At 39.4% G+C, this 9,913-nt stretch overlaps 1 long non-coding RNA gene across 1 annotated transcript; it reads left to right on the forward strand.

The window, feature by feature from the left end:
- Positions 1–249: 249 nt before the first annotated feature.
- Positions 250–1,569, forward strand: LOC138956997 (uncharacterized). The gene is made up of 3 exons (XR_011452899.1): positions 250–359; positions 872–917; positions 1,463–1,569. It is a non-coding gene; the product is annotated as an uncharacterized lncRNA (long non-coding RNA).
- The last annotated feature ends 8,344 nt before the right edge of the window (positions 1,570–9,913 follow it).

The following is a 9,913-nucleotide window of genomic DNA, read 5'->3' on the forward strand; positions in this document are numbered from 1 at the left end:
TTACCAGCCGAAAGAAAGAAGGGGAATAACCTCACCAGAACCGACCATTGTCTGTTTACCGTATAAAATGCACGACTTACACACGAACTGTTACCAAACCGATATGCTATTTGGGACCAGTGCAAGTGGGTTTTTTCCGTTTTCGTGTGATCTTGCCGCGAGATGGCGCCAGTTACCAGCCGAAAGAAAGAGGGGGCATAACCTCACCAGAACCGCCCATTACTTATCCCATACTTTTTGATGACAGGTGGAGAGGAAGCGACACATTGGCAACGACATCGTGAACATCGTGTTCTTGGAGTGTGACCCGGACAAGACTCCTTCCTTCAAACCCAGCATGATGAAAACACGCTTCACACGTATCCTTGGCTGCTTGCTCTGCAAGATTTTATTTCCTTATGTGAATTGGGGATGTCATGGGAAAATAACTGTAAACTGGACCACAACTGGAATTTCTAGACGCAGAAATACAGTTGAAACAAAACTGAATGGATTGCTAGCATTTTAAGTATGGGTTAAGAAAAGAAGAAATAAACCGAACGCATTATGACACTTAATACAAACAAATCATTTAGAAGCACTGAACTTGTCCTATTCGTCTAAGATGCAAAACTCGTACAAAACTCTGTAATGCAAAACACTTGAATGTCATAATAATTCTTATATTACAGGCAGGCTGGGTGTGTCAAAGAACATATCCCATTTCAATGTACCATTTTAATGGACGACAAAAGTGTTGTTATTGAAGTGTTGTTATTGTTATTGTCAACACAAGCATGCTGGTTGTTTGCCACCCTTTAAGAACAGAGGTTTCTGAACTTTAGAATTAAGCAGTGACACGCGAATCTTTGGTTCCTTAAGTCGACACTAGATATATTTCTGGTGGTTGTGCACAACCCTAAGAATAACAGCTACAGGTATGTATCAATTTTTTTTATTTTTTTACCACTGATGGCTCTTGATGCGTTATTTAATGTAAGAATGTGATTGAAATGCTTACGTAGTAAGCCACAGTTTTATGTTTTTCAATTTTTGCAGGAAAAAAATACACAGTATGCCGATGTTTTATGTTGTGCATCTTTTGCAAAAGGAAACGTTTCTTGCATTTGATGGAATACGCTTTTGATCCAGAAACATGACATGCTAGTAATCCCGGAGCCATTGGCGTCATAAAACGTTATCACTATTCACAACTTGTCTGAGATGAGTTCATTTCATTGTCAGTAAGTGTAACTGTTCTGACTCAGGCTTTTATCGGCGAAAATTATTCAAAAATCCTTTCTCTAAGAAATACCCAGTTGCGAACACACACGGCTGACTGGCAGGCGTGAAGTCTTTGCACGTTTTGTTTTTAAAGTTTCTGACACACTCGGACTGATTATGATTTCCTGACCTGTGCGTTAAATACTGTAATGGAAATGTCAAAGATGGAAGACACAATGACATGAAGCCTTGTCTCTAGGTTGACGGTGTTCTCAGAAGAAAGTGTGCCATTGTTTGGTCCCCCGCTTCCGGTACCTCCAGTGTTCTTCGACCCTGACGAGTTCAGAGACTTCCTGCTGGTGAAAAGTAAGTTGATCCTTTTTTTTCTATAGGTCTGTATTTTGCCCAGCCATTTTTTATGGGCACAGTCATTCGTGTGAAATAGTTCTGCTCGCTATATCAAATCTGCCGCTATATCAAATCTGCCGCATCAAATCTGCCGCTATATCAAATCTGCCGCTATAACAAATCTGCCGGGAATTTGACATTGGATATGGCCCCCCCTCCGCTTCATGTGCAGTTGGAATTTATTTATGAATTAATTCCTAAAGAAATAGCCACTAGGTTCTGCACTGTATACAGGCAGGATGTTCGTTATTGGAGTGCGTGCAAGTGGACGGGTGGCAACATTCCATGTAAAAGCCTGACACGGTCTGAGATTGATAGCAGAATATTTTACACGGGAAGGACCGTGCCTGTTAAACTTCGCTAAGTTCCTGATTGAAAAAGAAGTCGGTCCCTTCTCTAAGTCCGTACTTTAGCCAACCGGTTTAAGGTTTCTGAAGTGTTCTTCTTGTGAAAGATATTAAGCTGGCCGTTCCGGTGTACTTTAAGCCTGCATTATCTGCTTGCTTAAAAAAAAGGGGGAATTATAGCTCAGTTGTGTCCCCGGTGTATGTGAGTAGGTGTTTCTTTTTACATTTAGTCAAGTTTTGACATAGAGGGGGGAATCGAGCCGAGGGTCGTGGTGTATGTGTGTGTGTGTGTGTCTGTGTGTGTCTGTGTGTGTGTGTAGAGCGATTCAGACTAAACTACGGGGCCGATCTTTATGAAATTTGACATGAGAGTTCCTGGGTATGATATCCCAGGATGTTTTTTTCATTTTTTCGATAAATACCTTTGATGACGTCATATCCGGCTTTTTGTAAAAGTTGAGGCGTCACTGTCACACCCTCATTTTTCAATTGAATTGATTGAAATTTTGGCAAAGCAATCTTCGACGAAGGCCGGGGTTTGGTATTGCATTTCAGCTTGGTGGCTTAAAAACTAATGAGTGAGTTTGGTCATTAAAAATCGGAAACTTGTAATCAAAATTATTTTTTTATTAAACGATCCAAAAAATTTGTTTATAAAACGATCCAAATTTACGTTCATCTTATTCTTCGTCATTTTCTGATTCCAAAAACATATGCATATGTTATATTTGGATTAAAAACAATCTCTGAAAATTAAAAATATAAAAATTATGATCAAAATTAAATTTCCGAAATCGATGTAAAAACTATTTCATCTTATTCCTTGTCGGTTCCTGATTCCAAAAACATATAGATATGATATGTTTGGATTAAAAACACGCTCAGAAAGTTAAAACGAAGAGAGGTACAGTAAAGCGTGCTATGAAGCACAGCGCAACCGCTGCCGCGCCAAACAGGCTCGTCACTTTCACTGCCTTTTGCACTAGCGGCGGACTACGTTCAGTTTCATTCTGTGAGTTCCACAGCTTGACTAAATGTAGTAATTTCGCCGAGTCAGCGGCACAGGCGACGCACTGCAGATTATTGATGCCGCGGTAGGGATTATGACGATTACTTGGCCTGTTTTCTTTTCATGCAACGTGTAGCGGGCTGTAATAATCTGCGCAGTGCGTCGTCTGTCCTGCTGAAATTACATAGGTGAGCGCCGGGCCTTACCGAACTCCGTTGTGAAGCAGGCGCTTGGCACTTGTCTCAAGGGAGTTCACTCCTGTGGTTGTTTACGAGGGTGCATGAACACTCCGCGCACTTTCCCAATTTTGAAGCTTCCGCGCATGTGAAACTCCCGCGCGTGGTGTATATGTAAGATGCGCGCGTGTTTTAGCAAAATGTGATGTGAAACTAGCGCGCGTGTCTTTGCTCGGTCAAATGTGAGACATTGAGACATTAACAACTGACACTTGTATATCCATGAAAACTGACACTTGTATATCTATATATTGAACACGTCTTTATTACACAGACAAGATTTAACAGTGCATCGCCAGGTTTTGCTGTCTGCAATTTTGGCAACTCTATCAACACGATAGAGGTAACCGTCAATTACGATGGCATCTTTTTTTCTTATGGTCTCAGACTGTTTTAAATCCATGGCAGTGACAGTGACCGGCCGACAGTGACAGTGTGAGTCTGTGTGTCTGTGAGAGGGGTAAAAAAATGTGTCACAGTGGTCATTGCATTGTGAGTGGTTAGTGAACAGTCAATGAGCAGTCAGTGAAAAGTGCTAACCGTAGGGACTGTGAGTACGCGCGCAAGTTGTATGAGCCGAACCAGTAATTCGTGCGCGGAAGTTACAACCCGATATTGCGCGGAGCATACATGTATTTTACAAGCGCGGAATTTACATATGCGCGGAAATTACCGGCTGCGGTTTACGAGTTGCTTCCCTGCCACCTGGTGCCGCTAGCGTCTGCGTCAATGACCTTGTGAAGATAAAAAGGTTGATTTTTTTACGGTGCTTGGAGTTGTGCTAGGATTGTTATTGTTAGAAAACGTTATGGCAAAAGTTAAACTTCAAGAACGAAGTCCAAAATTCAAGAATGTTGCCAGATAGTTAACTTTACATACGGACATAACCATAACAGCTAGTGGGTTGAAAATCGTCGTAAAAAGCAATTACTTTGACTTCAAAATGTGATTTATTCCATTGAATTCGTTGACATATTCAAGGGACACAGCGACATGATAGACTGTTGATGAAGAAATGGAATTTGGGTCGCTGTTGTTGAAGTTTACCAACTTTATCAAAATGCAAGGCTCCCAAACGCGTTATAGCCTATACGCACTAGAAGTCGTAACACGTACTATACATTTATTTACTGGGTCACGCAGCGTACTTAACCTGAAACAAGTCGCGTAAGGCGAAAATACAACATTTAGTCAAGCTGTCGAACTCATAGAATGAAACTGAACGCAATGCAATTTTTCAGCAAGACCGTATACTCGTAGCATCGTCAGTCCACCGCTCGTGGCAAAGGCAAAGAAAAATTGACAAGTCGCGTAAGGCGAAATTACAACATTTAGTCAAGCTGTCGAACTAACAGAATGAAACTGAACTCACTGCATTTTTACAGCAAGAGCGTATACTCGTAGCATCGTCAGTCCACCGCTCGTTGCACAGGCAGTGAAATTGACAAGAAGAGCGGGGTAGTAGTTGCGCTGAGAAGGATAGCACGCTTTTCTTTATCTCTATTCTTTTTAACTTTCTGAGCGTGTTTTTAATCCAAACATATCACATCTATATGTTTTTGGAATCAGGAACCCACAAGGAATAAGACGAAATTGTTTTTAAATCGATTTCGGAAATTTTATTTTAATAATAATTTTTATATTTTTAATTTTCAGAGCTTGTTTTTAATCCAAATATAACATATTTATATGTTTTTGGAATCAGAAAATGATGAAGAATAAGATGAACGTAAATTTGGATCGTTTTATAAAAAAAATGTTTTTTACAATTTTCAGATTTTTAATGACCAAAGTCATTGATTAATTTTTAAGCCACCAAGCTGAAATGCAATACCGAAGTCCGGCCTTCGTCGAAGATTGCTTGGCCAAAATTTCAATCAATTTGAAGAATAAGATAAACGTAAAATTGGATCGTTTTAAAAAAAAACAACATTTTTACAATTTTCAAATTTTTAATGACCAAAGTCATTAAATAATTTTTAAGGCACCAAGCTGAAATGCAATACCGAACTCCGGCCTTCGTCGAAGATTGCTGGGCCAAAATTTCAATCAATTTGATTGAAAAATGAGGGTGTGACAGTGCCGCCTCAACTTTTACAAAAAGCCGGATATGACGTCATCTATTTATCGAAAAAAAGAAAAACAATGTCCGGGGATATCATTCCCAGGAACTCTCATGTCAAATTTCATAAAGATCGGTCCAGTAGTTTGGTCTGAATCGCTCTACAGACACACACAGACACACACACACACACACACACACACACACACACACACCACAACCCTCGTCTCGATTCCCCCCTCTACGTTAAAACATTTAGTCAAAACTTGACTAAATGTAACAAGAAGAGCGGGGTAGTAGTTGCGCTGAGAAGGATAGCACGCTTTTCTGTACCTCTCTTCGTTTTAACTTTCTGAGCGTGTTTTTAATCCAAACACATCATATCTATATGTTTTTGGAATCAGGAACCGACAAGGAGTAAGATGAAAGTGTTTTTAAATTGATTTCGAAAATGTAATTTTGATAATAATTTTTATATTTTTAATTTTCAGAGCTTGTTTTTAATCTAAATATAACATATTTATATGTTTTTGGAATCAGAAAATGATGAAGAATAAGATGAACGTAAATTTGGATCGTTTTATAAAAAAAATGTTTTTTACAATTTTCAGATTTTTAATGACCAAAGTCATTGATTAATTTTTAAGCCACCAAGCTGAAATGCAATACCGAAGTCCGGCCTTCGTCGAAGATTGCTTGGCCAAAATTTCAATCAATTTGATTGAAAAATGAGGGTGTGACAGTGCCGCCTAAACTTTTACAAAAAGCCGGATATGACGTCATCAAAGGTATTTATCGAAATAAAACGTCCGGGGATATCATTCCCAGGAACTCTCATGTCAAATTTCATAATGATCGGTCCAGTAGTTTGGTCTGAATCGCTCTACACACACACACGCTTAGACAGACAGACACACACACACACACACATACACCACGACCCTCGTCTCGATTCCCCCTCTATGTTAAAACATTTAGTCAAAACTTGACTAAATGTAAAAAGACTACACCAGGACGAACTTCTCTCCAACAAGTTCCAGTTATCCTTTAGCGATTGCATCAAAGGCGTGTGTGTGTGTGTGTGTGTGTGTGTGTGTGTGTGTGTGGTTTCTGTTACCATCGGGTCTGTTTTCAGAAAATGTTCTGCCAAATCTGTACTGACACAGATGAGCAGAGTTAATCTAACCGATATGACCATAATGTGTTTGTGAACGGCTTTGAGATGTTCCAAAAGTCGGCATTAGGCCCAAAACTATATAATATGTTGGTTGAGGGTATAACCCGACCGACCCTAGTTTTTCTCGCCGTCCCTAAAGCTTGTTTTCATATCTCAAAAAAACTAAAACTGTGTGTGTGTGTGGGCAGGTTTCACGGTAATCAGACTCTTTGATGTGTGTAAACTTTGCCTTCAAATTACTTGCTTACTGTGTTGATTTTCATCATTTTTTCTGCTTGGCATGAGTAAGTATGGTATTTGCAATACAAAAAAATAAATAAAAGCTAAAATGTTTGTGTTTGAGCAATTATTTGAGCGCGTTTTTCGAAGCGAACGTGTGAATCCTGACAGACACCATTTCCTTCTGTCACATGACCCCATCTCAAAGTGTGATTCAACAGACACAAAAATAACACACAAAACTTATGATAATGGGGTTATTAATTCAATTAATACACAAGGTTAGTCTCTGACTAGAGAAAATAGGGAAACAATATCAAATGGGAGCATAAAACCGTTTCTGGAAAAATTTTCAATCACCACCGAAAGTGTCTGTCAGTAAAAAAAACACGTGCTTTGTTTGCAAAGCAAAGCCTAATTTTACACATCGCGTGCTTTTGTCTGTTATTCTTGCTTGTGAACATCATTTTATTGATGTTCTTCACTGGAAAGCAGGTGTATCATCAACAGTATCACAAAATCGCAAAGAATGAACATTTTTGTTGTGATCCGACCGGTGTCTGTAGACTGAATCACACGTTCGGCAAACTTCGTTTTTAACGGAAATAACCGAGCCTTTAATCCGAAACGACGTTTCAACCGCTTCATATCGTCTGCAGGAAGAAAAAGAGGAATGCGATACCCAGTGAGTAAAACATTTAATCGTTTTTAATGCCTTTTGATCAAGTTTTGTTGCGTCTGTCAGCAACGTTCGTCAACCCAACGTTCGGCACAGCGACGCACGCATACGGATTTGCAGCGTTTGCATTCGGAAAGTGAGGGATTTGTGAGTTCGTTTGCATAATTTCAATCGCTAGTAGGTTTTCCCTTCGTCTCCCATTCTTGTGTGTACATGTTATTGGCATTTCATTGTGTAAATTGAAAGTTTGTGAGTAACAGTAGTAAAATCTGTCGAACGTTGGCAACGCTGACAGACGGAAATATCGAACGTTGCCTTCAATGACAGACTGGCTTGGCGATCGTACTTTCGATTCGTAGGAACACAATATATAGAGACAACAATGTGCGCTCGTTACCACAACGGTCATGAACCGGTGTAACACAAAATTTTTACTCCACGAAAAATTGACTCGGACGGAGTAAACTTCCAGTAAAAATCTTGTACGAAAAAAGAACTCACAAGGAACTAAATTTTTACTCCCCAAATATTTACTCCCAGTAAACATCTCGTACGAGAAACTTAGGGCCTACTCCTTCGTTTATAATTCGCGCAATATCCCATTTACGTGCAATCCCGTTTTGCCGCCGTCCCATTTTGGCGACATTTAACAAGCCAAGCGTCATTTTACTACCGCATCCCATTTTGGCGCAATCCCGTTTCGCCGCTATCCCATTTTTTTGAATTTTTTTTTCTTTTTACATTTAGTCAAGTTTTGACTAAATGTTTAACATAGAGGGGGAATCGAGACGAGGGTCGTGGTGTATGTGTGTCTGTGTGTGTGTGTGTGTGAGTGTGTGTGTGTGTGTGTGTGTGCGTGTGTGTGTGTAGAGCGATTGAGACTAAACTACTGGACCGATCTTTATGAAATTTGACATGAGAGTTACTGGGTATGATATCCCCGGACGTTTTTTTCAGTTTTTTGATAAATGTCTTTCATGACGTCATATCCGGCTTTTTTTAAAAAGTTGAGGCGGCACTGTCACACCCTCATTTTTCAATCAAATTGATTGAAATTTTGGCCAAGCAATCTTCGACAAAGGCCGGACTTCGGTATTGCATTTCAGCTTGGTGGCGTAAATATTAGCTTATGACTTTGGTCATTAAAAATCTGAAAATTGTAATTAAAATTATTTTTTTATAAAACGATCTAAATGTACGTTCATCTTATTCTTCATCATTTTCTGATTCCAAAAACATATAAATATGTTATATTCGGATTAAAAACAAGGTCTGAAAATTAAAAATATAAAAATTATTATCAAAATCAATGGACGTCTACCCACAACACGCCACGGGATGCCGCGTGGTGCCAGTCGTGAAAACCAGGTTCTTTGTCCCACAGTGAGACATTCAAGTTGGGGACTTTGTGACCGCTGACTTTGTCAGCATGGATGGAAAGGTGGAGAGATACAGGGCGGTGATCATCCCCAAGTCAACCCATTTCCCCGATGGGCCAGATCGAGAGGAGATCTGTGTGAAGTGTTTGCGCGCAAAAGACAATGGGAGATACTATGTCTTTCCTAATGTTGATGACATTTCATGCTTGCCAATGGCTCAGATAAAAAAAATCCCACCAACGAACCATGAACAACAGGGGGGATTACTATTTTGACATGTGACCAAGTCTCATTTGAGCGTTCACAGTGTTACCTGAGAATAGCACACCCCCTTGAATTGGGACCAAAGAAAAAGCGTTGTATATATGCATTTTTGAATGCTTTTCTAAAGTCATAAGTTCATTTGTGAAAAAAAAAAATTTTTAGGGATTGTTTTGCTGAATGCATGCAGTTAAGAAATTGACCCCGTTTTCAAATTTAGGGGGTAGGGTTGCCCCATAGCCCACGTATGTCTGTGTGACTGTGTCAAATATCAATCTACTTTGCGTACAAACTGTATAGATGTTTGTTTTTCGATTTTAGAATGATTTCTTAAGCTGGTTAGAACTTCTGAGGTCTACAGGAAACGATAAAGATAAAAAATGTACAAAATATAAGTAGCATCCTTTATCTTACCATTGTTCTGATCAATACTGTCTCTTTATTTGCAAGTTAACCGTTTTTATTAATGTGTTCAAGGAGTATGTTAAAAATTATTATCAAAGGTTGCTTTAAACAGCACCTTTGGGCAGTTATTATGCACTGAAGTTGTAAAAGCATGTTTTGGGGGTTTTAGGATATAGCGTCTTGAAACGCCAATCATCTTGGAAATACGAATGTTCATATAATTTTTTTTACTGTTTTGGATAGATAAAAAGTTGAACTCTTGGTGCAAACTGTTTTTTGGCCCCTGTTTGACTATTTATTATTTTGGAATATTGTGTGTGAGAGGGAAACTGCAATCCTCAATATCATGAAACGTGCCTGTGTGAGTGTGTGTGTGTGTGTGTGAGTGTGTGTGTGTGTGTGTGTTGTGTGTTGTGTGTGTGTGTGTGTGTGTGAATTGTTTTGACCTTTCTAATTACCCTTCCTCCTCTCTCCATCTCTTCCCGCATGAGCTAGTAATTTTCCTTGAGGCGTCGATGGCAAACCCTC

The sequence above is a fragment of the Littorina saxatilis genome, unplaced genomic scaffold (assembly GCF_037325665.1).
Source record: "Littorina saxatilis isolate snail1 unplaced genomic scaffold, US_GU_Lsax_2.0 scaffold_3162, whole genome shotgun sequence".
NCBI classification, from domain to species: Eukaryota; Metazoa; Mollusca; class Gastropoda; order Littorinimorpha; family Littorinidae; genus Littorina; species Littorina saxatilis.